The 27,943-nt window shown below is 42.5% G+C and overlaps 1 protein-coding gene and 1 long non-coding RNA gene across 5 annotated transcripts in view; one reads left to right on the forward strand and one right to left on the reverse strand.

Annotated features, from left to right (window-relative positions):
- AUTS2 (activator of transcription and developmental regulator AUTS2) overlaps window positions 1-27,943 on the reverse strand; it is a 1,115,275-nt gene that overhangs the window by 1,061,834 nt on the left and 25,498 nt on the right. The window lies entirely within an intron of this gene.
- On the forward strand, window positions 14,776-27,730 carry LOC113931846. Its single transcript, XR_003522889.1, has 3 exons — window positions 14,776-14,906; window positions 15,482-15,549; window positions 27,572-27,730. It is a non-coding gene; the product is annotated as an uncharacterized LOC113931846 (long non-coding RNA).

Raw genomic sequence — 27,943 nt, forward strand, 5'->3', positions numbered from 1 at the left:
TCTGCCAGGAAGCAAACATGTCCCAGGTGGTAGCTGACTGAGACTCTTAAGGGCAAGTCCACAGGTCTCTCCTGTTTATTTCACCTAAATCCTTTAGTTGTCACAGGTAATAGTTTTCAAGTACTCTGGGACAGAAAGAATCAAACAGGTTTTTTCCCCCAAGTGAAAGGTCAACGGAATAAATCAGCTTGGCCAGAGTCTCAAATATTTGCCTGCACCCCAGTGGTTCTGCCTAATCAAATCAGGTTTATTAGAGGGTCACCTCTAATCAGCACTAGGTTTTATCTGCATTTGGAGATGTTTAGGCAGATTTATTTTAATTACCTCAGAACAAACGAAGCTTGGGTCTTCAGACTTTAATTGTCACAACTGTCTGCCCGGATGTTTTGTTCCAAGGGGGAAGCTGAGGGAGCCAGGAGCCAGGCTGACATCATCAGCTGTGTATTTAATTAAAACAAGATGAAAGGCAGGCAGGCTGGGGAGGACGGTGTGACGGTCAGCCTTTCTGTCCCAGTGAGCGGCTGCACCACTCATGAAAATCTAAGGGGCTCAAGGCTTAGCTCCCTCCATCCCTCTCCCCCTGCCCCCAGTCTGACAGAAGGACCATCTTTCCTGATGACCAAGAAGCAAACGCTCCAGTGTGAGCCTCTGGCTTCTCCATGAGCCCTGAAAGTCACATGGAAAGAGAATCGGCAACCACCACCTCCTAAGAGCCAACGTTGAGGCCCCAGATCCCTTAGAATACAGTAAAATACAAAATAAACCTTCGTAATAATGAATGGTCCAAACATGCATTTCAGATGGGCTGGCAACTAGCTTTCCTTCCTTGTACGTCTGAGTGACGCAAGACTTCATGGAAGAGCCAAGGCCTTGCCTTAATGCCAACAGGCTTCTGTGTGCTGGTATCTTAACATCTGATTGCATCAGACTTTGAAGGGTCCTTTATTTGAAGTACCTGTGGTTATAAACCCAATCCCCTCAACGCCCCCCCAAAAAAAGCCTGCTGCTGGGCTTGTGATCCAACATCAAATTCAGGTTTTCAAGCAAGTTCTCCCATTTGAAAACAGAGGGAATAAAGTGAGCCTAAGATCTGGGTGGTTCTTTTCTTGGTCAGCCTCAGGACAGGAGCTATGTCTCATTGAACCCTTTTATCCCTACCACTTTCCTGTGCTACACTGGGTGTTTAAATCAAAGAATAGGATACACTTAATTGACCAACAGGTCCTATGCCCCTCCTTTTTCATTTTCCAAGCGAACAAGAAAATTCAATGATCTGAAGGCAAAAAATTTTGAGCAAAACACTTTTTAAAATTGAGCAAAGTTAATCTGGATAAAAACCAAGCAACTGTAGGATGGGTGTTTCTGTTTGTGTCGGATCTTGTCCCCAACAGACTGTCAACCACACTATTCAAGTAGTGTTAGGAACCTGAGCCTTTGTGGTAACCCCAGTCGAGAACTCATTTCACACTGGTAGCAAGCTCTTATTTCCCAGGAGGCCTTTCCAAGCGACCAGTGGTCAGCTGTGCGAGGACTTTTAATGGCTCTGAAGTCAACCTGTGTCAGGGCTGTGGTCACCACACAGGGGGGAAGGGGCGGGGGGCCATTTGTCAGGAAGCCCCAAGAAAATTAAACAAATTCCGTCTGCCAAGATAGCTGGAGGCAGACATGTGAAATGGGGAAGGGAGGGGGAACCTAGAGAGAAAAGAAATCTGTCCTGCCAGGACCTCACCTCATCTTAACTCTCAGCGTTTAATGATCGTTCTTGACCAAGGGGAGCACCTTACATCAGCAGCACAGTGAAGGCTTGGCCTGAGAAATAAGATGGCTTTGTTTTTGTCCCCACGTCTCTTCTCTGTTCAGTACAGTCTGGGCCTTTCGGAGCTGACATCAAAAGCACCATCCAGATGGTGAAGGAAACACTGAAATAGTTCCTTACAAATGGGTAATAAACCACAGTCCAAGCCCCTCTCCCAACCAGGCCCCCACAAAGGCACAGTTCCTTCCCTGAGACACCTCCCCCAGCTTCCCTGCAGGCGGCAGGGGAACCACACAGATTCTGGGGACAGCTGTTTCCCCTCTTGTAAGAGAAGCAAAGTGCTCACCTTTGGATGGGGCCAAAAGGGGACTCCACTCCTCATCCCCTGAATTCGTCTACCCAATTCCCAGTATTTCTCAAACTCTATAGAGTACCATCAGAATCACCTGGATGACCTGTTAAAACATAAATTACTGAGCCCCACCCCCAGAATTTCTGATTCAAAAGGCCTGGGGTAGGCCCCTCCCCCCGCCAAAAAAAAAACCCTGCATTTCTAACAAGTTCCCAGATGATGCTGATACTTCTGGTTTAGGGACCATAATTTGAGAACCACTGCAGTAAGTTAATAAGAAACAAGAAAGTCAGGCAACTGCTGTTTTCAGTTTTTTAAAAATATGACAGCCCCCAAATTAATAGAGAGCCTAGAGCTTTTTATATGTGTAATACAGCTGCCAAAATCCTGAAGTGTTTGCTTTGTTGTGTAAGCAGCCGGTTGTGATTTTGCACTCAGCCACAAAGTAGGATTGTAGATTTTTTTTTTCATTAACTGGAGGATTTGCTTCATGTCTGTATTATTGTTTTACAGTTTCTAATTACTGGGCTGTGAAGTGCCAAACGGTCAACAAGCTTCCCTATTGTTATTCAGGTGCACTGGCCGGTGCCAGAGCTGAAAAGTGCCTTGTTTTATGGGGCTGCTGGACGGCACGCTCCATGCCTGTGGATGCTCACGTATTACTGCGACAGGAACACAAATTAACCACAGAAACACACCACCTCGACCAATTAACTGACTTTCCAAAGCAAGAGCACTTATGGCTTTATTTCCTTGCCAGGAGTCCTGTTATACCTGACTACACAGAAGAGGGAGACTATGGCTAAAAAAGCCCACCTCTAACATTTTTTGTTTCTGGGTCTTTAAAACACAGAGTTGCCATCATCCAAAACCAATCCGGAAGATTTAGTGAGTAAACTGAAAATATAAAGACCGTATAAAGACCATATAGGTTGGTGTAAAAGGGGAGATATCCCAGGTAAGGAGAGCTGGTACAGACGGAGCTCTCCTAACTGTGAATTCCCAACCTTCCCCTGAGGAGCTGACCAAGAGCCCCTGAATCCGGCTGCCTGCTGGAAACCTTGACTCCACCTCTTGATTCCAGCTGCGTACAGAGTGGCACGTTACTGAGCCTCTCTGGGCACAATTTCCCATCTGTAAAATGAAAACAGTAATAGCACACATACTTTATTGGGCTGGCTTGAGTATAAGGGATAATCCATGTAAAGTGCTTGTCACAGTGCTGGGCACATTTTAAGTAATCGATAAGCGTTCAGCATTATCATTGCTTCCTGTGAAGCTCCGGGGCAGGACATGGAAGGGTCTGTGCCCTCCTTCCCCTTGGGGATGTCAACAAACTACAGAGAGGTGGATGGTTTCTCCTCCGTCCCAAAGGGACTCGGCAACACTGGGAGCTAGCCCAAGCAAGACTGGAAGCAGCTGGGATGGAAAGCAAATCAGGACTTTAAAAGACAGGAGAAACAGTGTGATTATAAAGAATTAGTGAGCTCTTTCAGGCAAACTGGGCAGAAAGAACAGAGATGGGACAGGAAGAAAAAGCAGGAAGGGCTGTCTGCTGGCTGGTAAGAGCAGCCCTCAGAGGTCTCCAGACCAGCGTTTCGTACTGTAATCCCAAAGCATCTGAGATTAGCACAGGATACGGAAGTTTTATAAATTTCTCCTACCAGCTCCAGTGTTTCTCCTTGCTCAAAATCCCTCCCCAACCTCTTCCCATCTGGAACTGCCTCAACCGAAATGGACAGTAAGTTGAAAAAGAGAGAAGCAAGGATGTCTTCCCTCACTGAAGGGAACAAGAGACCCAAAGAAACAAAACTGGGCTGATGCAGAGGAGAGGGTGGGCAGGGCGAGCCTCAGGTCACAAGGGCCCAGGAAGAAAGGTCCCACGGACAGAATGGGCACACATTCTTCTAGCTGCTTCCTAACAAAGGTAACCCTGAGAAGTGTGCGACCAAGAATCAATAAAAGTAAAAAGGAGGCTATTTCTACTCAAAGAGCATGAAAACAAAACCCACAATTGTGTGAGCATGTGCATGCACATACGAAGAATTAAAAAGTAATTCTTAGTACACTTAGAGAAAATTACATTTCTGGCTTCAGATGTGTGTACTCTGCTATGCTCTGAAACTCAAGAGTGAGAAGTGTTCTGTCAATGACCCTAGCTCTTGAAAATACAAGTGCTATATAGGAAGAGAACACCGTGCACTTGACATAGAGGAGGGCTGGAGAGAGATATTATCTTCATCTAAAGGGCTAGTTGCACTTTTCTTCCTCAAAGCAAATCAAAACCATTCATCTATCATAACTGTTCTTCAGACTCCATGTCTGACCCACCTCTGAAATTTTCTTTAGTCTTTTGGGACAGGACACAGATGTAGGGCTGCCCCACCAGAAAAGCTGAAACAAAGAAACAAGCTTAACTCATTTCTTGGCCTCAGAATAGGCAGAGCCCAGATGGGGGAATAATTAAGAGCTAACCAGTCCCCCAGGCTCTCTCAAGAAGGAAGTCCCCAGGTCACAGGGTCTCCTCAGCCCCTTGCATGCAGGCACCTCCCCATGGTGATTCACCCAGTAGCCAGATGCACCAACACAGGCCTCACCATGCCTCACGTTGTGCATTAATGAACTCACGGGATCTTAATGGTGGACGCTCAGCCCCTAGCTGAGGCACTATGCAACTTATTTTTAAAGACGCCTGGAAAAAAATGTCCTGCATCTCTGGAGGGCAATTCAGTATGCAATAATCAATCACTTGTGGGTCTGAAGCTCTGTCTAACCAAACTACTTTAGCGAAGACCTAAGTCAGATTTGCTTCTTCTCCCCCACGGCTCCACCAGTCTTCACTGTGGATGCAGTTAAGCATATGCTCAGAGCTGGACACTCTCAATTTCTTGCTTTTTCTTTTTCCAAAAAACAGTATGTTCATTACAAAAATTTGACATAATTTATATGCCTTTGTAAAGCTTTGTCCATAAATCCACAAATTGGAAAGAATCCTGTGGCAAAAAGGATGTTTTGCTTCAGAAAAATATGGTCACTGCATCTGCACAGGCAAGAGCCAATTCACACTTATCTTATAATAAAACTACAAACACACCCAGAAAAATCACAGATAAAGATGCCTCCAGCAACCAAGTTCCAAGATTCTTTATTTTATTCCCAACATCTAGCACAGTGTCTCAACCATGCTATATACTCAGCACATGATTCTTAATGACAACCCCTAAAATGGATATGGGCTATAAGGGATGATTTCACAAAGCTAAAAAATAAAGCTCCCACCCATCCACCCACCTCCACACCTGCCATAATGACACAGCAGCCGATTTTACAACTATTTAGACACCTCTCTCTTGCCTCTCTTTCCCCCGACCAGGGCTAAAAACATCCCTGGCACAGACACGAACAGCCACCAAGCCAAAGAGACAGGCTATTTTTCTACATGGAATGTACTCTCTACCAAGTGCAGGTATCTACTTTCCAAGTATTTGGGATCACTTGCCCCAAACCAACAAAACCAACCTATTCCAAGAAAGTTATTATCTGTCAGCTCACCTTAAGGGCCAGAGACCACCAAAGAGAGTATAAGGGCAATGCTGCTTTATGCAGACCTAAATTCTTCAATAAGATTAACTTACCTAATAGGATTTAGGGATGCTATGAAGGCCATTATGGTGTCTCCTACAAGCTGGAGGCTCCAAAGGCTTTAACCATTCGATTTAATCCAATCTGGCCTAATCTAATCAAGGCTGTCTCCTGTATTCTGTCAGTGGACTTTGAGCAGTGATCTAAAAAATGAAGGAAAAACCTCCATTCAAATCATACCCTGCCGACCAAATATAGGCTAGCTTTCGTCTAAAAATAAGTGCAGACCTGACAAATATGCATGTGGGTCTTTGGCTGCCTTAATTTGCTAGCTTCTATGATCTACCTAGGCTAAGAGATGATTATACTATCTAGTTGATGGCTTAGATTTTAATTAAATGGCACAAGGAAGATTTCACATGTTGGTGATTAGTAATATTACTCAAAACCCACACCTTTCTTCTCAATTCCCTCGAAGAGGAGCAAGGGTCTAATTTAGCAGCAAGCTCTCTGTGCCGACAGAAGGTCAAAGCCAAGTCTGACTCAATAGCAGAGAGATCTCCTTCACTGACAGCACATGTCTCCATACAAGGTGGTTTCTGTCCCCTATGAGGCTGCAAACACTACCTCAGATGCCTAGCAGAAAGATGAAGGTCTAGAGCACTCGGAGTTTGCCTGACTCCTTCAACTGGCACGCCAAAACCAGTAAGTCAGCTTACGTCCCAACCCCTCCAGTTTCCAGAGCTATCTCATCACAGCGATCACAAGTTCATATGTTAACTAGTAGGGGTTAAAGTGGTATAGAAAGGAAAAGAAAATAAAAATTAAATGTACAAGCTAGTATATTTTAGACCTATACCATGCAGTTCAGTACCTACAGGGGGAAAAAAAGGAAGTAAATATCTCAATATTTACATATACTTATCTAAATAAGTACACATATATTTGTGTTGAAATGATTAAAACTGTTGATATACTGGGTTAAATTATTAAAAATTTCAGCTGTTTCTTTTTACTTTTTGTAATGTGGCTACTGGGGACTTTCAAACTGTGTATGTGGCTCATGTACCTCAATGGGACAGCACTATTTTAGACAATCTGTTCACTTTAAACTCGTCAAAACAATTCCAGAGGGAAAGTACATTATTTCATCCCATTAACCCCATCAGATCAAGGCCAGGTGATAATCCTCAAAGCAAGAATAGAACAATCTGAATATTTACTGAGGCCTCAGGAGGAATGGGATTCGTGGATTCCAGTGAATCCACCTTGAATATGCTGTGTAAGTTCTCTGAACTTCTAGTTGCCTGTCCCTATCTGACGTGAAGAGGCTTCAGAGACCTCTTGTCCAAATTCACAGCTACCTCTGGTCATCTCAGGGCAGGACCACATAGATCAGGCAGCACCTGATTCTCGGCCAACAGAAGAGTCATGACTTCATAGGGCATCCAGCTTTGGGGAATTCTCCAGAACACAGGAACTTGAACAATCCAGGAATGTCTAGTTTCAAGTACTAATCACTGAGCAAACGGTCACCTTCCCACCACAAGAAACATTCCCTCGGGTTCTGCTACCAGCACATTTAAACATAAGTGGCTTAGAAACAGCTGTTGTTCCCAGAAACTCAAGAGACCAGTGAGAGATCCAAAAGGGAAACCCCGGTTATCAGAGAGGATGGCAGCCACCAAAGATGTCAAATGCGAAGGATTCACAAGTTGCCAGGTGTGTGCTAAGTCTGTCTCATGCCTTGCTCCTCACACTGTCTCAGGCCCCTCGCAGAACACCCACCGCCTCCAGCGCCTCACTCAACCGCATCTGTACTCCCTGTAGTCCACAGCTTAATGAAGCTTTAAGAAAAGCATTCAGGTGCAAGTCTTTTACTCAGCAAACTTATGAGGAAACAGCAGCAGAGACTCAGCTAAGGGCAAGGAATTCAAGGACAAGGAAGAGCAGGTCCTCAAAGGTCACAGTCTTGCAGTGGCAATCTGCACAGGAGTCTAATCCAGCACATGCATAAGCCTGGGTGAGACGCAAGAGATGAGAAACAGCATTTCACACCGTGCAAGCCAGGGGACAAAGGCAAAGGACAGCGTAGTACATGGAGCAATAAGCAGTTCGCTTTCAAAAGGCAGAGAAGTGGTGGCAGGACCAGCTTCCTGGGCTTGCAAGCTGTGCAGTTTCCCAGGGTCGTGACTCGGAAGGGCCCCACACTTGGGTTTAATGCTCTGCTGTCATCCTCTTGAAGTTCTTAATAATCTTTCGATAAGAGGCTCTGCATTTTGCACTGGGCCCCGCAAATTACATAGCTGATACTGGTGGCGAGAGATGGTGGGTAATCAAACAGGGCCTGGTGGGGCTAAAATGATGAAAAGCTCCTCTTTCAGCTCTGAATGACCCAATTGGCAACCCATGCCGTCATGGAGTGGCTCTCTATAGTCTGTGACAATGGCCAGGAGTCCTACTGCTAAGATTCCAAGTCAGCAAGTCTGAGATAAAAAGACTACGAAAAGTGCATTTTTAACAGACTCCTGGTGATTTTGAAGTCAGAAGTTTGAGAAATTGTATCTAAAAAGTAAAATATACTAACGCTTTATCTCTTATAGATAGAAAGGGTGCAGAGAAGGACTTTCTTCAGCAAGTGGATATTTCCCAAGCCCTTAACCCACTCCAGCCACACAACAAGGGTCTGTAGATAGCACCAGGCTTCCAAAAAGGTTACTAGAGCACAATTTAGAGAAATAGCATGTCAAGAGCCCCATTTAATGAGTTAATCATCCTGACAAAGCACTAAGTACTGGCCCACTTTGGATGGCTGAAATTGTGCTACTACATAAAACTATGAGAAGAAAAAGGGCAGAGAAAGAAACAATTTCATAGTATACTTAGAAGACAATGTTCCCTTCCCTTCCTAATTCCTTGCTAGTTCTCAGTGATCCTTCCAGATTTTGCTCAAGTGTCACTCTTCAAAAACACCCAGGACTCTCGGGGCGCCTGGCTGGCTCATTCGTTAAGTGTCTACCTTCGGCTCAGGTCATGATCCCAGGGTCCTGGGATCGAGCCCCACATCGAGCCCCACATCGAGCCCGGCATCGGGCTCCTTGCTCCGCGGGGAGCCTGCTTCTCCCTCTCCCACTCCCCCTGCTCGTGTTCCCTCTCTTGCTGTGTCTCTCTCTGTCAAATAAATAAATAAAATCTTTAAAGAAAAAACAAAAACAAAACACCCAGGACTCTCAAAGGGCCCATGATTATCCTTTTTACCATTCATCCAATTACAGCTATGTGGACATCGGTTTTGACTTTTTTTTTAAATGTTTGTCTTCCACCATACAGCTCCATAGCATCGAGAACTGTGTGTGATTCACAAGTGCCTCCAATTAGCATCTACTAGGAGCTTAACAGATACAGTGAATGAATTGAGAAAGGTTACAAGTTTGAGGTCAGCCATCAGAAAGAGGGTAAGGTGACTTTGTTCACAAAGCAACAAGGCAAAAAATAAGCATATAGATGAGCCTCTGACAACACAGCAAACCAAGGAGGCACAAACTGGACCACAGGGTGTTGGCAATCGTTTACTAGTTCCATTCTTCAGGAGTCCTGGAATGGCATCTCCCATTGGAACAAAGCTCTGTGTAACAGATAAAAGGAGGTAGTCTGGCACCCAGCTCCTTGGGCTGGTTTTAGAAACACAGCATACCAGAAGTCAAAGTGGTTTGTCAGATGCCTTCTTGCTCCTCAGGTACCGAGACAGCTAGATACAGCAAGACAAACTTCTTAAAAAAAAAAAAAAAAATTTTCCCACTCATTCTGGATGGAAAACCAGAGAGGTCCACGGTATCTCAAAGTCTGTAAATAGGCTTTAAAAAAAAAAAAAGGCTGATTCTCTAACAGCACCATATAAACACATGGGAGGAGACATTAACCCACAGCTTAGCTCAGTGAACATCATGGAAAATGACTGATTTCCAGAAAAGGTCCTGTTCATTTATTCCTTCATGGGTTCCAGCCTAAATACTGCTCCTGCCTACTTATTTAACCATGTGTGAGTGATTAAGGCCTTTCCTCAGCCATTCAGCTTAAATAGTGCTAAATTCTTAATTAAAACACTATAAAAAATGATGAACAACCAAATTCAGGTGCTGCATAATTTATTTACATTTATGTAACAGCTTCCCCCAAGGAACTCAAGGCATTTTGCAAACTTAAAATTATCTAGGAGATATTAATCTTCACAAAATTCCCAGGAGAAAGACAAGACTTATAAGGAGCATAATCAATAATAGGTCCCTTACCTTCACACACCCACACCTTCCTCCCACAAATCCAAGTGTGCACCACTGTAAGTCTCTCTAAGCTACAGGTCTAAACTAATTCAGAAAATTATAGGTGAGGGTTTTTTTGTTTGCTTTTTTCCAGGAAACCATCCCAAACAGGAGCTAATAATTATTTCACCATGTTGTGGAAAAAGTCACAAACCTTTTCTTGCATCTTTTCTATTCTACTATAGAAAAAATCCCATTCCACTCCAAAGTTAAGTTTTCTAAACCAACTTAAAGGAAAGATGAAGGGGGAAAAAAAAGTTCCTGAATTCTGACAGTCCTTGCTGTTCTGAATCTGTGACCTACCCCCTCAGGAGAATCTACATTTTAATAAATACCTCAAGCTTCCCAGGGCCTCTGAAGGTATTGAGAATGTTTTATGTCTTAAGCTGGGTGATGAGTACATGAGTTTTGGGTTTGTTTTTCTTCTTTCAACCATCTGTATACATATATGTACATATTTTAGGGCTCCTGATGAGTGCTGTGCAGGTAGGCCAGGAACCCCGCTTTGAGAATACATACTGCATCAGACTCTCCTGCATGCTCTTTAAAGTAGAATCCTGTCATGAGTTGAATTCTGTCCCTTCAAAAGAGATATGTTGAAATCTTAATTCTCAGTACCACAGAATGTGATCTTATTTGGGACCAGGGCTGTTGCAAATGCAACTGGTTAAGATGGGGTCGCGAGTAGGGTGGAGTAGGGTGGGCCCTTAATCTAATACGCCTAGTGTCCTAAGAAGTTGGCCATGTGAAGACAGACACACGTAGGAAGAACAGCATGTGATCACAGAGGCTGAGACTGGAGTCACCCAGCGGCAAGCCAAGGACCACCAGAGACTGCCCACAAACCGCCCGAAACTGGGAAGAGGCAAAGGATTCCCCCTACAGGTTTCAGAAGGAGCATGGCCCTGCAGACACCTTGATTCCAGAATTCCAGCCTCCGGCACTTTGAGGGAATGTAAGCCAGCCAGTATGTGATGCTTTGCTGCGGCAGCCCCAACCCTGAGAAACCAATACAAACTCCTACTAAGAGTGGTGCTGGAAATGTCTGACCATCTGATTTAAGTTGAGAAGTCGGCCACACATTCCAGAATCCTAAGAACATTTGTGCAGGAAAAGACCTCTGAATAACTCGGTTGTTTTGAAGACAAGAAAATACTGAGTTTCACGAAGAGTCTGAAATGCTCATCGTTAAAAAAGTAACTGGCTGTTATCTGCAGTGACAATATTGTTAGTAATACTCACTAAAACATCTGAAAAAATGAGACACAAGACAGGTCCCTTTTTTTCAGCAAACAGACAAGAAAGCTCAGGGAACCAACAGGGAGTGTAGACAACGGAAGACGGCCTGGCCTCCTGGCTCTGTAAAAGAAGACAGGAAAGGCCCTGGGACAAATACTACTGCCCAAGTAAGTTTTAAAGAACTTGTCTCTGAAACTATATTCCCCATAGCCTCAGTTATTAGCCTCTGTTCCTATTTTTAAATTACAGGGTTCACAAGAACCCTGACCTGTGCCTGTTTTGGGGCAACAATATTTGCAAAGAGCTAATAATTGGAGGAAAGTAGTAAGGAAAAAGCTATCTGGTTCCACTATCCATCCATCCATCCTTTTAAGTGTCTGACTATAATCCACAGCAGACATACTTAGCAAACTTTAAAATACAGCCTCTCAACATTGTTACAATTAAGTCACTCTGAAATGTCATGAAAAGCAATCTAGTCCCATTAAAATCTTCACACTCTCATTAAAAAAGCACTTACAGACTTGAAAATGTTCCTAATACATTATTTAAAGACACAAGATGTACAGTGACTAAAATCCTTGTATGAGGAAGAATAGTAGCAGTCTACTTTTAAAAGAATGTACAAATTTGTGTCATAATTGGGTAATTGGCAAACTGCAGGTAGCAGTCAGGTTGTAATATACTACTTTAAAAGAGGCTTGGAGGGTGTTTCCCTCCCCTGAAATCTCAGTCCACCCAGGAGCCACCCACATCATATCTCACTTAACGGTCCCTCCTGCTTCCTTCCAGGATTTCCAAGCCTGGAAAGAGGGAAGGGCACGAAGGGGAGGGCTGCGGGGAGAACCAGACCATTTCAGCTCACACCCCCAGGCCACTCGTCATCACTGTAAAGTCCTGACCTCTGGTCCATTTGGTCTCCTCCCTTTCAATTAGGGTCACTGTTATTTGTATGTTGCCATTCAGAGGCCTAAATGTGTTTTTACAGGCCCTAAATCCCCTGAGGAAACAGCAGGAGCCCCAGGCTGGAAGTCTCTTTTCCACTCCTTCCTTCTCCCAGCCCCCAAACCCACACAATCTTCCCTTAATTCAGGAGCTGAGTTTTGAGCACTGAGGGTCTGACACCTGACTCCTAATCCTTTCCATGCAGAGAGATGCCGCATGCTCTGGGGGTCAGCTTGACCCCAAGACGGGTTTCACAGGTCTAAATTAGTTTAGTGTTCGTTTCAATGAAATTACTGAAGATGTTGGGGCGCCTGGGTGGCTCAGTCGTTAAGCGTCTGCCTGCGGCTCAGGTCATGATCCCAGGGTCCTGGGATCAAGCCCCACACCGGGCTCCTTGCTCGGCAGGAAGCCTGCTTCTCCCTCTGACCCTCCCCCTGCTTGTGTTCCCTGCTCTCGCTCTCTCTCTCTCTGTCAAATAAATAAATAAAATCTTAAAAAAAAAAAATACTGAAAATGTTGAGTTTGTATAAAAAAGATTTAAGACTCGGGTTCCTTCTCTTCCACATGATTGTATGTCAGTGTGTGATGCCTTCAGTCTCCGAAGGTATGAAATGAAAGGGATGGAATTCTGAAATCCTAAACCCTTCCTCCGAATCACTTGTGAGTCCTTCCTTTACAAGGAAGTGCCAGATCAAACAAATGACCCTCACTGCTTGATGATTTTGATGGCAATTATTAAAATATTTTTTTAAATCCCTGTTCAAGAATTCAAGATTTTTTTTCAAGCAGAAGGAAGCTGGTGAGATTTTCTTGGTTCCTTTCCCCAATTCTCTTACTCACTGAGATCAATAATGTATTATACCATGCCACTGCCCGTATGACGAACGAAACTGAAAAATAAATGTAACATGTTAGTCATTCTTCTACGGTTAGTCCAACTGTCATTCAGTGAGCTCCAATTACGTGTGGAGCTTTCCTTAACTATTTCCTTCTTAGATACACACGAATATCCCACTTGTACCAAGAGAGAACCTAGAGAGTTGGAAGTCAGAAAACCGGGGGAATGGTACTGAGCCCTCTGCAACACAACCGATGAATAAAGGAATAAGGAATGAACAAAAGAATTTTAAAAGATAAAAAAAGAAAAAGAAAGGTAAGCTTCAAGAAGAAATTAAGAATTCACTATTTAAGTCCCCACCAACAGGCTGTTCCTGTTTGGCAGTACAAGGCTTAAAAACCAAAGGTAATATTGGGGTACCTGAGGGGCTCAACTGGTTAAGTGTCCAACTCCTGGTTTCAGCTCAGGTCATCATCTCAGGGTAGTGAGCTCAGCATGGAGTCTGCTTGTGAGATTCTCACTTTCCCTCTCTCTCTCTCTGCCCCTCCACCATGCACCCCACCCCCATGCTCTCTAAAATAAATAAATCTTAAAAAACAAAAACACCAAAGGCAGTGTGTTCTGAATCATCATTTTGCCAAGAAAAAAAATCTAGAGATCCTCCACCAACAGTATGACCACAGGTCAATAAAGAATAGAAATGGTTGAAATTATACACCACTCTCCCTAGCTTGGGGCTGCCAGGGGGCCAACTGCCATTCTGCAAGCTTCGTACTTCCCTGTGTACCTCTCTCTAAACAGAACAGCAGGGTGATGTGGGGGGACTGTCTTACTACCATTGACTGGGGGGCTTCAACAAGAGACATTTATTTTTCTCACAGTTCTGGAGGCCAGAAGTCTAAAATCAAGGTGCCAGCATGGTCAGTTTCTGGTTAGAGCTCTCTTCCTGGCTCGGAGACAGCCACCTGACCTTCTTGCTGGACCCTCACATGGAGGGGAGAGAGGGGGAGAGAGAGAGAGAGAGAGGCAGAGAGAGAAAGCTCCCTGGTACCTCTCCTTACAAGGGCACTAATCCATCATGAAGGTCCATCCTCATCATCTGACCCAAACTTAAATATCTCCCAAAGGCCCCATTTCCAAACATCATCACACTGGGGGTTAGGGCTACAATATATGAACTTGAGGGGGGCATAATTCAGTCTCTAGCATAGACCTTCTTCAAATTAACTCAATGCTGCTACAATCCTTGAACAAACACTCAGCACCTAACACCTGCAGATGCTGTGCCGGGCAGGAAAGCAAAAAAATGAATGGGCTTCAAACCCTGCTTTCACCATTTATCTGTGAAATAATAATTTTTTTAAAAAAGCATGGCACAAAAACATTGTGGTCGTGTAGCTCATCTGAGCAGAAGGATTCTTCAGTCAGTCAAGGTTTACCGAGGCTCTTTCTGTGAAGTAAGATGTTCCAGCATGCATCCACAGGAAAACATAAACAAAAAATGTTAAACATGGCTTCTGTCTCTCATACGTGCAGATGACACTCTTAAGGTGACCCCCACGATCCTCACCTCCTGGTGGGTCCATAACCTTGTACAATCCTCTCTGAGTATGGGAGGGACCTCTGACTTGCTTCTAACCTGTAGGATATAGCAAAGATGACAGATGTGCATGATTACATCACAAAAGACTTTGTATCTGCCTTACTCTCTTTTGTTGGCTAAGAGAAAGTGAGCAGCCACGTGGGGTAACCTCACATGACAAGGAAATGTGGGCAGCCTCAAGGAGCAGAGGGAGACCCTAGGCAGCAAGCAAACAAGGCCCTCAGGCTTACCACTACAAGGAATGAATTCCACCAACAACCTGAATAAGCTTGGTAGCGTATCCTTCCCCAGACAAGCATTCACATGAAGTCTCCAGTCCTAGGCAACATCTTGACAGCAGCTGTGCAAAGGACCCAGCTAGGCTATGCCCAAACTCTGGACCCACAGGAATTGTGGGATAATAAACAGGCTTATTTTAAGGCCACAAAAATATTGTTTGTGGTCATACTGTTATACAGCAATAGATAACTAACACAAGACAATTTTCTTGAATTTTCTTGAATGTACCATTTGAAGTGTTTTAAAATTCTTTTCCCTCACAAATCAACAATTGTCTGGGATTGTGTGGGAGTGGAAGTGGGGATGTTCAAGGAAAAGAACAGGAAGGAGCCTGCAATAAATGCCTAGAATTGTCTAATTACAGAGCTATTTATAATCAGAATGATAGCATTCTGTCCATGGAGGACACTAAAATTCATAAAGGTTCAGTGACATATCCAAGGATACGCAGTACATTCATCACAAAGCTGGAAGCCAACTTCCTGTAACAAGGCCTCTCCACCCAAAACAACTTGTCTCAACTCTCGATGAAAATACTCAGAATGTACCACGTATACTTTCTTCCTAGGTTTAGGATGGCAAACCCAACCAAGTAGTTCCTCTTCAGGGAAGACTCGGCAGCACCTCAGTGAACAGGTATGTATGCTGTGCATGTAAACAAATGGGAGGAATTTGTCTTGATTCATAGATAAGACAAGCTTGTTTTGCTGTCCTTTTTTTCTTCCCCTCAAAATAGAAAATAGGGTAAGAACTGCAGTCTTTTTTTTTAAGATTTTATTTATTTATTTGACAGAGAGAGTGGCAGGCAGAGGGAGAGTGAGAAGCAGGCTCCCCACCCAGCAAGGAGCCTGACGTGGGGCTCGATCCCAGGACCCTGGGATCACGACCCAAGCCAAAGGCAGATGCCCAACTGACTGAGCCACTCAGGCGCCCTAAGAACTACACTCTTGAGAATTCTAGGTAATTTGGGTTTTACTCCATGCCTTGCAGTCTTACTACTCCAAAATGGGGTAAGGGGAAAAAAAACTAAATGAACAAAGCCATTTAACCTAAAAATGTATCCACTTTTAAATCTCCCTGGAATTTAATCCTCCCCAGAGAATCTTGGAATGTCAGCATTACAAGAGGCTGTGCTACTTCTGGTCCAACCCCCTCAGTGATTACAAGGCAAAGAAACTTGCCCAAGTCACAAAAGAAAACGAACTAGGAGAGCAAGTCAGGCTGACTTCCAGTCTCATCATTTCCACTGCCCCAAACTGCATATGGCTACAAATACTTTAACAGAAAATGTCATCAATCAACACCCTGACCTTGGGCATCACACATAACCACCAGTTGGGGAACAGAGTACAAATTGAACTTATTCTTACAACAGTCCAGGTGAAACACAGGACGTAAGAGGAAGGTCCTGCAAAAAACTGGCGACTACAAAATGTTCACGTGAAATAAAAACGCTTCATGATGTAGAATTGCTGCGCTCCTACAAAAATGTAATCGCCTTCTTGAGACTTAAGTCACGTGTCGCATTCCGGGGGGAGGGGGGGAACTATGGAAAGGAGCCATACTCTAAGTAACACTACCACCTTCTCAACCTATGATTTGTATAAAAGCCTGTTTTTATTTACTGAATTCTTTCACAGCCTTTCCCCAAGTCTAAGCAAAACAGCTGAGATGCACAGTCAAATGTGGTACATGCTGTGCCTGCAGGCCCTGGGCACAGAGAGACAATGATGACCCTGCTATGTCCTCAAGTCATTCACATACAAGGCAGATTGTGATAAAGCCCATGATGGGTGTAAGCAAGGCTCTGAGGGGATTACAGATGATGCAATCAATTCTGGAACCGGGAAAGCATCAAGAAGCCTAGTCAGTTGAGTCTGGATGTGTAAGTAGAATTTTGTCTGGGAGATCTAGAGGGGTTCCAGTTAATTTGGTTTTGGCTTATTGTATAAACAGCAGCTCTGTTTTAAATTTGGGGGAAAATACCATTCCTTCCTCTGTCCTATTTCTGCTCATTACTCATTTGCGTACATTATTGCTATCATCTGTTTACACGTCTGTCTGTCTCTACTGGACAGCCAGCTCCCAAAGGAGCGGACACAGATTCCTTTCATCATTATTCCCTGCAGTACCAGACAGGGCAGCCCCTGACACAAGTTAAAACTTCACCATTCAACTTCCACAACTGTAAAATAGCCACTAGGTCACTTGTAACTTCCTTTAATCTCTCTATCACCTAACCTTCAATCTCCAATGAAGCACAGACAGTCATTTTTAAAAACAGAAGGAAAAAAAACACAACAGGTCTACCACGATTTCACACAGGGCTGCCAGAAGCAGTGCTTAACATACATGCTCCATCAGGGCTGAATTATTCTTAGCCAATGTTGCTGCTACTATTTATTCCATATTACTATTCCCTAACCCAACTTTCCTCTTTCACTGGTCAGAGTTCTGCAGGCTATTAACAACTATTCCACGGGGGGAAGTGGAAAGGATAGGATTCCGAGTTCAAATAAATTTGGGAAATGCTGGGTCAAATAAAGTTACTTTAAGGCAGACATCTCATTGCTTTCAATATGCTAATATGAAATTGAATTTCCAAGAAAGGAATGTAGTATTTATGGATTTTTCATTTAGCCTCGGCATAGTTTGGTCTCATTCTTCTATGGAAGGTAAGGAACTTACTGAAAAATTTATTCCAGTTAACAGCATTCAAAAGTTGAACAAAACAATAAATCTCTGTGGGACATCTTCAGCAAATACAAGCAAGACTGACAAGTGGATTCATTGTTTCATTCATAAAACCAATATTTACTGAGCCCTGCACTATAAAAGACAGACAAAGGCCCTGCACTCACAAGAGCTTAAATCCAGTGGCAGGGAAGAATGCCCTCCATCCCCAGCCTGGGAGATAAAGAACCCTTTCTGGTCTCCTCAGGCTGGACACTATTTCTTTTATAGCCCCGAGCACCTGGTGTGTGTTCTGTGAATAACTGCTAGCAGCCTGATCACAGTAAAGTCTATAGACATTTTCCAAATTCCCATGAAAACCAATCAAAACAGCAATAAAAATGGACCGCTAGAAATCCATGGTTATTTGATCATGTGGATAAGCTTCTATAAAGGTACTAATTTTCACAGAATGATTATGCAAGACCTGGAAAGGTACCTTAGAAATCATTCATTTAAACCCTCTTGAATTGCCTAAAAGGAAACTGAGGCTGAGGTGTTGACCAAGATCATAATGTGAATCCAGGAATACAGATTAAGATGGAGAACCAATGACCCCCGGTTATGTAAGGCTGCAAGAGATGGGCCAAGACAGCAAGGCGCTGCTGTGACCATCTGCCACCTGGGCTTCTCTGTGTCCAGAATCAATAGTGTTATGAAATGACAATTTCCCGTCTGTCTTTTCACTGTTTTCTTTAAAAGGTTAAGAAGCCGCTTCATCAGAGACAATTCTCTAAGCACTGTCACAACACAGCTTTCATTTCCGTCACAGGCTGAGCCGCCCTCCCTCAAAGAAGCATGGAATGACCCGGACCACCAGGAAAAACGAGCAGCAGGGTAGCATTTGGGGGCCCTTGGGCACAACAACAGGTTTCAAGCCAACAAAACATCAAATAGTATGCTCTTTTAAAGAGAGATTATACTAGGGGCACCTGGCCGGCTCCATCGGTGGAGCGTGCGACTCTTGATCTTGGGGTTGTAAGTTCGAGCCCCACACTGGGTGTAGAGATTACTTAAAAATAAAAGCTTAGAAAAATTTTTAAAAAAATAGGGATTAGACGAAATGCATCCACTGTGGTCAGAAAATGAAAAACACAGCAGACTGCGTGTTTCGTTCTAGGTTTGGCCCACAGCTCTCTCCCTAACCAGCTGAATGACCCTGGACCAGTGGCTAATTCTTTCCTCCATCTGTATAAGCAACAGTTGGACTAGATGTTATAATGGTCCCTTAGGGTCTCAAAGTCTGTGATGCTGGTGAACTTACACTACCCACAAAGAACTTGCCATCCTTTTTTTGAGCTATAACCAGTTTTGTTCCTTTCTGAGTCGAGATCTGCTACATTTGCATCAAGTACTGAATGTTACAGGACATAAAATAGATAAGTACTCTCTAGGTACATTTTATTATACTTCCCTATCATTTAACATACAATAAAGAGATGTACTATGAAATATTATGGAACCTAAGAGTACAGTATCCTATGCTGGCCTAACTACCATGGTGTCTAATTTCCAGAACTTACAATTTTAATAAAACTCTGTAATAATTCACTAAGAAGGCGAAAAGGCTGTAGTCACAGGAAAAAATTAAAATACAGAAATGTTAAAACTTTTTTTAATTCCCCTTTCTCCTAGTTTGCCCTAAAACCAACTTCTGGGGCAGATATTATCTGGCACTGACAAAATGAAAAGTTCCAAGCAGAAACTGTATTCAGAAGCTGCTTTCTATGGGCAAACAAGGCACGTCTGCACCCCACCATGAATCAAAATACAGCCTGGCAAACCGACAGCACCTGGGCCTTGGGAGAAGACTTAACTTTACCTGCTTCAGTTCTTGGCTAAATCCCTCATTTCCTGAGCAGGTGAGACCTTGCCTTGGATCTCCAGATAAGAGGTCAATTCAATGCATTCTGACATCCAGATGGCAATACTGCTTGGAGTAAATTAAAACATCAACGGAGAATGAAATTTGAGAGATGAAATTATGAAAGAAAGAGAGAAAGGGAAACAGGAATATGAGTTAAGAGTGGGTTGAATTTTAACAAAAACTGCGGCTAATGCTACCAGAGAAGAAAAAGAGGGGTTTGGGAGGCTGCACTATGCATAAAATGAGAATTTTACTATTGATTTTAACTATAATCATACAAAGTACCACCTTGGGAAAAACACACAATCCTAGTACCATAAGAATCTGGGAAAGACACTGATGAGAGAACTCTAACTTCTGCTTGGATCGTTAACTTGCTCTTGAGCAAAATGTCAATCTTTCTCCTGCATATCTATTCTTTTATTCATTCCGTGAACAATGAGCACCTGATATTTATCTGACTGCATGTCCAACATTCAGACACTGCAAATACAGCAAATAAGATTCAACACCAACTCTTGAGAATTCTAGCCCAGCAGTTTAGACAAGTAAGGAGACTACAAAACAATGCAGCGGACACTCTAAAATTTAAACAAGGTGTTGTGATGGCTTCTCCAAGGGGAGATGGAGATGCCTTGCTCCTCTAGGCATGGACTTTGCCACCTCAAGAAGATAACATCTTTTTCATACACTGGGCATAGCTATCTCACTTTCTGTTTTGACTTTAGAACTAATTTCTTTAGATTGGTTCTTATTCATATGAAAAAAGTTGCTTCAGAATCTTCCCTGGGGAAAAACAAACCACTCTGTCTTAATGAAGCACTTTTTTTTTTTTTATTCTATACCTTTTCAAAACAAGGTAACACACCATCATTAAATTGAGCAAAACTCTATTGTAGTGTTTACATAATGCTGGAAAAAGAAGATTTCTAAGGCTGATATAAATTTTAGGAGCAAGAGCAAAATTACTGATAAGGATTTAACTCATCTCTGAGTCAAGGTTTTCTATACTGTACTCTGTGTATCAAGAATAAACATAAAGCTCACTTTTACTGCAGGTCAATGTGAAAACTGGTACAACCTCTGAGAAGTACAATTTGGCAGTATACACCAAAAACTTTAAAAACATGCATGCCCCTATCCAAGTAACTCAATATCTAGTAATTTGTCTGTTGCTAATAATTAAAGAATTTAACAAAGATTTAGTAAGAAGAATATATGTAAAATGCTGGTTATATCATCAAAAAGCTGGAATGAGCTTAAGTGTCCAATAAAAAGAGACAGTTAATTATGTTTTGGTAAGCCCACAAAATGGACTGCTATGCAGCTATTTTAAATGTAGAACCATCTTTTATGAAATGTCAAGGTGTTTCCAACCTATTAAGTAGGAAAAAAGTAGAAGAGGCTTATATGGTGTGACCCCATTTTTATAAAAAATAAAAATAAAACATTTATGTACACAGATGCATGCATTCCCTTACGTGGGGGAAAGTATAAAAAAGACAAATGCCAGGTTGTGAATGGTTTTCTCTTAGTAATAAGATTATCCATGATCTTATTTTCTTTCTTATCTATCTAAATCTTCCCATTTGTCTGCAATAAAATACGTGGCTTTTGTCATTTTCAAAGCTTTTTATATTAGAAAATTAAAATAAGCAAACAACATTTTAGTACCAAACTTGGTAGGAGGAAAAAAGAAAATGCAGCTGTCCATACCAAGGGAGAGCCCTTGTGTCCTGCCAAAGATAAATGTAAATTGTTTGGCTGTCGCTGCTACAACCAGTTCAATTAGCATCAAAACAAAGGCTCTTTAAAAGGCCACGCACACACTGTATGGGCCGAAGTCTAATTGAGCTAGTTGTAAATTAATTACCTAATGTTGTCAAAATGGGCAAAAAAAGCATTCATTCCCTCCATAGAGCGACCTGAAGCCGATCCTAAAGGTAAGTGAGAGACAAGTGTTGGTAGTGGCAAATGTTTAGTTCTGTAAAATACAGCTACAGAGGCTTTCCAAGACATTGCTGATTCATGGCAGGTTTCCTTGCCAAGGCTTGATTTGCTAACGTCCCATCCTCCTTCCCTAGTTTAAGTACCTCCTTTGGCAGAGAAAATGATGCATTTCTATTCTCTCTCCTCTTAATCCTTAAAACTTCAGTTCTGAGATGAACGAATCAGTGCCAAGTATCTGAAGGGACGGGACGCTGAAGTAGGGCCAGAACATTAATCCACAGTGCCCTCTGGTACTTCAGGGATGAAGAATTCATTTCGGCGTTCCTAGTAAGACTGGCCCCACATGCACAACTCTACCCCCTGCCTTCCTCCCTCACCGCCCCCCCCCCAAAAAAACCCTCATCTTACAAAATACCATTTACTCTAACGATGCATCGCCAGTCTAGGTCAACTGCAGCATGTAACTGGAGACCAAATTACTACTCTCAGCCATATTTGCAGCCATCACAAAATACCTTCCTAGCCTGGAAAAACTCACTGTTTCTTTCAAGGAAAGAGGTGAGGGAGTCCTATGGTAAATAAAGCATGAATATCTTCCTTAAAGATGTCACTTAAGTGACTTGAAATGAAAACATGCATAACCCAAATGAGTAAACTCAATTCCCATTTTGATTTGCAAGCACACAGGAAATAAAGAATATGCCAAGATGCTGCTTTCGAATAACCTTACCTTTTCAGAGCTCAGACTGTGAGCAGAGACCTATATACCTGGAGAACTGGATAAACTTAGTTTCGTTCCAATTCAACACACATGATGACCATGAAATTAAGTGAACAGCACCTACAACTGAGTTCTTTAAAAAGAATAAGAATGTATAAGGAGCAGATCCGGACTTTGAACCATGGGTAGATTTACTCAGAACACTTTGCCTTGAAAATCATATAAACATAGTCTCTCTGGGATGGAGAGACCTCAAATGCACTAATTCCTGGTGTTAACCCCCATCACAATAATCCAGGTGAGTGGTAACTGTGTTTGAATGCCTTCAGCAACTGGAAATCAAGACCCTGAGAAAGCACTATTAGAAATCTATATTCTTTTTATATGGAATGCCTGACTGTGCCTCCAGTGTGAGTAGGAATGACCACCTGGATCAAAATCCCTCTTGAAAAACCCTGCAAATACTTTAAGGTAGCCACCAAGTATCCCCTGAACCATCTCTTCTGCACGAGAAACGTTCCCAGATCCACTTGTCACACAGGAGGGTTTGTGATGAACCCCTTCACAATTCCGATCCCTCTCCCTCAAACCTAAAAATCCTAATTTTCAAGATAACTGATGATAGTAGTCCATTCATTAAAAGCCTCCAAAATTCCCTCCACCCCAATACAGCGGATAAAAGTGTATTTGATTAGGACAGGTTAAGGGTAACATCCATTTATCTATTAGCAGGTATCTTGTAGTGGTAAGTCTGTGGTGAGATCTCCTTTCCTTTTAAAAGAAATAATAGGGGCACCTGGGTGGCTCAGGCCGTTAAGTTCTTGATTTCAGCTCAGGTCAAGAGATCGAGCCCCACATGGAGCCCCACATCGGGCTCTGTGCTGGGCGTGGAGCCCACTTGTCTCTCTCTCTCTGCTCCTCTGACCCCCCAGCTCACTCTCTTTAATAAATAAAATCTTTAAAAAAATAGTAATAAAAGCTCTCAGGTCTCACTCCATCTAAACATTTGCCAAATGAAAATTAACTGTGTGTATATAAAATTGTTATTGGAATTCTAAATGCTTAACATCTGAAAGAACTACAGAATATAAGCTGGCTCAGCTCTATATGAACATTGAAAAAATAATAAGGGAATACAGCATAAGCCTAAGGGACAGACTTGCTAACCCATTTTTACATTCCTATCTTTCTAAGCATGGATCAAGTTCTTATTTCAGATTTAGTCTATTTTCTGGTCTTTTGGGGGTCTAGGACTCAAAGGTAATCAACACATCCTATTAATCAAATATTTACTACTATGTGCTCAGTATGGTAAATAATAGCAAGACTATAAAGACCTAGAACACATAATCACTGTCCAATAAGTTAAAATCTACTTAGATAAAATACTTCTTAAAAAATAATGAATGAAAGACAGTATATACAAAAGTTCAAAATAGGTGCTACAGACATATGAACGACCAACAGTGACAATAATGCCCTCTAACTCCCTCCTGGCCCCAAAAGAATAATATCCAAATAAATGGACAAAGAATTTTACCCATTAATAACATTTAATTCCACTGACTGCCCTCTTCATCCAAATCTATCCAACCCTAAAATGTAGCATTACCAGAGCTACAATATTTAAAGAATTTTTGTTCCCCAAAGAAACATATGAAGTCACAAGAAGAGAAGAGCAGAACCTTAATTAAAATTGAATTACAAAGTTATCCTTTGGGATAAGAATATTACACATAAGGGGTTGTAGTATTTTGCTAAGTAAACCTTCTACAGCAGTTCAAGATGGACTTCTCTAATATCTAATTCTGTTCTGTGATGAACAGTGTTACTTGGGGATTTTAGGAGCTAAGGAAGGATGAGCCAGCAATCTAGCTGGTAAAGTTATTTTGGAATTAAGCAATTCAATGGACATGCTGGGGATAGAATGCAACATAAATAAGTTAGTCTTCAGGTATATCCAGGGGATGAAAGCTGTTATTGATAATTCAGCTAAGTATATATTATAAGAAAAGTGGGCGGGACCTTGACTATGTATCCTGGCTAAAAAGTTTCTTCATGAGACTGACCACTCCCAGTAAAGCAGCCCTTTAACATTAACTTTGAATCAGTTCACCAAAATAGCTATGTCCCATACCGCTTGGTCTTGTTCTGACCACGCCCCAGGTGTTACACCATGTTTTCTTCTCTTTAAATATTTTAATTGGGGCAGAAAACAGGTGCAATTCTCAAACTGCTATTGCCTCTCAAAAGGTCAAAAACATCATAGGTGGCATGAGAAACGGTGTCTTTTTCCAGCATTTTCGGAACAGCTGTACAAGTGCTAGACCCGGATTCTTAACCTTTTATGGGTGACTGACCCCTTAGAGAGTCTGATGAAAGCTAGAAAAACGTGTGTACACAAAATCTCCTGCCCATGACTTTTGGGAAGTTTGTGAATCCTTTAAAGCCCCACCAAAAGTTAAAAAACTTCTAAGCCAGACCGTGAACCCAGCTGGCGGGGAGGGGGGGAGGGGGGAGATTGTGCTTTAAATCTGGTTTCTATGCCCAGTTCTTATGAAAATCATTGCCCCATGAGTAACTAATCGTCATCCACTCAAGACAGGGATAAATGGGTAAGAATAAATGGATGAATTTAAAGAAGAGTATCACAGTTCTCTATCTTAGTGGCTTCCAAATACGATTAATCAAAGATCAGGGTGCTCTTCAGAAATGAGAGATCCCTGGGTCTCACCCTCCAAAAGACTCAGATTCAGCAGCTCTCTCTGTAAGTGGTATTCAGAAATCTATGTTTTTATAAAGTTTCATGATGATTAGGAAACCACCATGTACCTTAACTTAGTGGAAGGAAAACTTTAATCTTTTCCCTAATATGTTATTTAAAAAGCATATATATATCCATGTGTTGCACAAACAGAAACAGAGAAAGGAAACTGTCCAAACTGCTCCAAGTGGGCCTGACAAGCTGTTAAGTGCCAGAGTTTACAATTCTGATACTTAAAAAAAAAAAAAAAAAAAAAACAAGAAAAATCTGATTAGTGTATTTGGTGGTTTGTTTGTTTTGTTTTCCCTGAAAGGTCATGCTGTGATTCACAACCAGGGAGAACTCCACATCGTTAGAAGCCCAGCTTTGTTAAACCTTCCTGACAAGTTTTGACACCACAGATTCAAACCACAAAAAAGGAATGAGTATGCTAATTTAGACGAAATTCTTGACCCGGATAAAATTCTGTTTTACCATAAAAGTATGTTCTTAACAGAACATATGCCGACACTTTCAAGGGTGTAAATTATGCCCCATTTGTAAGACCTCGTGATTAAGAGACTAGGCTTAACCTACCTGATCAGGTGCCTCAATTTCCTCTTCCCTACAAAACTGAAAATTTAAAAATCCCGTTCCCTTTCTCATTCCCCTTTGCTACAGCTCAATGGGATCGTTCCTTCCTTCCTTCCTTCCTTCACACAATAAATGATGCTAGACCCCAGACTGTGTGCCAGATATCCTAACCCCTCCCCCCATCACAGTACAAGGGGAAAACTGTAGACAGCAGGTCCCCTGCCCTCGTGTTGCTCACGGTCTATTGCCAACAGTTATTTTAGGAAATCACTTCATGAAAACAACAAACTCCTTACTAGAGCCACTATATGTCATACAGACGACAACGTGATGAGTCAAAAGAAAGAATCAGGACTGACAGTTTCTGTTGGGAAGTCAGGACACCTCACTGCGGTAAGATCTTCCACATCCCAGTAACAGGGCACGAGTGCTGGAGGGAACCAGGGCTCAGGGGAGTCAAGATAGAGTTCCAGGCCAGGCCCAGCTTCCTGTGTGACCCCTGGTTTGAACCAATTCATGAGAATCCCACCTACCCTTGGTTTAGAGCTAAGTACTTTACATGCAGTATCTTCAAAACAACCCTGAAGAGACGAAGAACCAGGATGCCGTGTTATAAATAATAAACATGCTAACACAAGTTAGGTAAGGTGGCATGTCTTGTAAGTAGTGGGCCCAAGATATAGAAGTCTGTCTGAGTCCAAACTACACCAGAATTATGTAGACTCAAAGAACTGTACAGAGTCAAAGTTTCCTTCAAAAGCTAATGTCGTGCGAGTCCATGGAACAGAATATCGTCTCATTTTACAGGTCAGAAGGCCCAGAAGTGCCTCGCTCGGAGTAGTCCATCTTGTATAAAATTCATGTTCGGTCCCAACAAAGCTCACCAAGACACTCCATCAGCTTCTCATATACTACACTTCCTTCTCTCCCTACAAAATGGAGATAATCTACCTTTCTCAAAGGGTTGTTATAAAACATACATCAAAATGAAATGGTTTATATAAATTTAAGGCAAGGGGCGCCTGGGTGGCTCAGTTGGTTAAGCGACTGCCTTCGGCTCAGGTCATGATCCTGGAGTCCCGGGATCGAGTCCCGCATCGGGCTCCCTGCTCCGCGGGGAGTCTGCTTCTCCCTCTGACCCTCTTCCCTCTCGTGCTCTCTATCTCTCATTCTCTCTCTCTCAAAAAAATAAAATCTTTAAAAAATAAAATAAAATGAATTCAAGGCAAATGTTAAGAGTTCATGCCCAAGAATGACCGTGCCACCTCAGGCAGGTCACTGAGTAGTATCTCAGTGCCTCGCTCCCTCATCTGTAAAATGCGGATAGTAAGAGTGAGAACGTCAGTGTTACGACAATTAACGGTGCTTCGAACACAGTAAGTGCCCAACTAATATTCATTATCATCATTATAAACTTCCACAACATTCAACTGCCTGTGAGCGGCTACCTTAGGAATAAACAAGTTTCACTACTGCTAAAGACTACAGAAAACATCTTGGTAATTTATTTACAACGTACTTGCTCACAAATGCAGTTTTTTAAACTAAGAATTAAAGACAAAATTGAGGAAATTGAAGAGTTGCCTCTCTCTACTGGTCTAATTTACCCACAATAAACCCGGGCTCCAAGCATACCTCAATTAAAGGACAGTCACTAGCGGTGCCCTGCTCTCCACAGCCTTTCACACCTCCACAGGATGTGCATAAACAGTCTCCCTGCTTCAGAGGGCTGTTCTGAAAATAAACTGTTATAAATGCCCTTTGTAATCTTTTGACAATGGTGCTACATAAGCACACATTATTGTAGGCATTGTAAATTAAGTAAGTGGTTACACATGACAATACAAGAAATGCCTGAAACATCTTTCTGTTCCTCAGCATCCAATTAAATTGCCATTTCTCCTAAGAAAGAATTCTGTTGCATTATCGCATAAAAATGACACCAGCACTAACACTACCACCCTCCAAGATGTACTGTACATGGTCACAGCACCTAAGAACTCCTCTCATCCTCTCAACAACCCCGCATTACTATTTTTCCACTTCACAGATGAAGACACTGAGGTAAAAGGACACGAACCTAATAAGCTGCAAAGCTGGGATGTGAACCAAGGGATGGAACTCCAGAGAACCTGCTGTAAATCTTCACAACACCGTGACCTCTGAAAGCAAGATCGCTCTTGGTAACCACTTCCCCCTGCTCTTAATCCACAAGATACCGTGTTCTCCAAAAGTAAAGTCTCTCTTCATAACCACCACCCTGGCCCCACAGAATGTACCTGTGCCTATTAACACAATTGCTTGGACACTTCAGTAATGATAAAGCTTGTGGTTAACCGCTCTGGGAACCATGAGTCTCCAGGAGGACAGGGCCCCTTGCCTCCCCTGTATTTACATAACCCCATTCCTTGTAAACATAATG

The sequence above is a fragment of the Zalophus californianus genome, chromosome 10 (genome assembly GCF_009762305.2).
Source record: "Zalophus californianus isolate mZalCal1 chromosome 10, mZalCal1.pri.v2, whole genome shotgun sequence".
NCBI lineage: Eukaryota > Metazoa > Chordata > Mammalia > Carnivora > Otariidae > Zalophus > Zalophus californianus.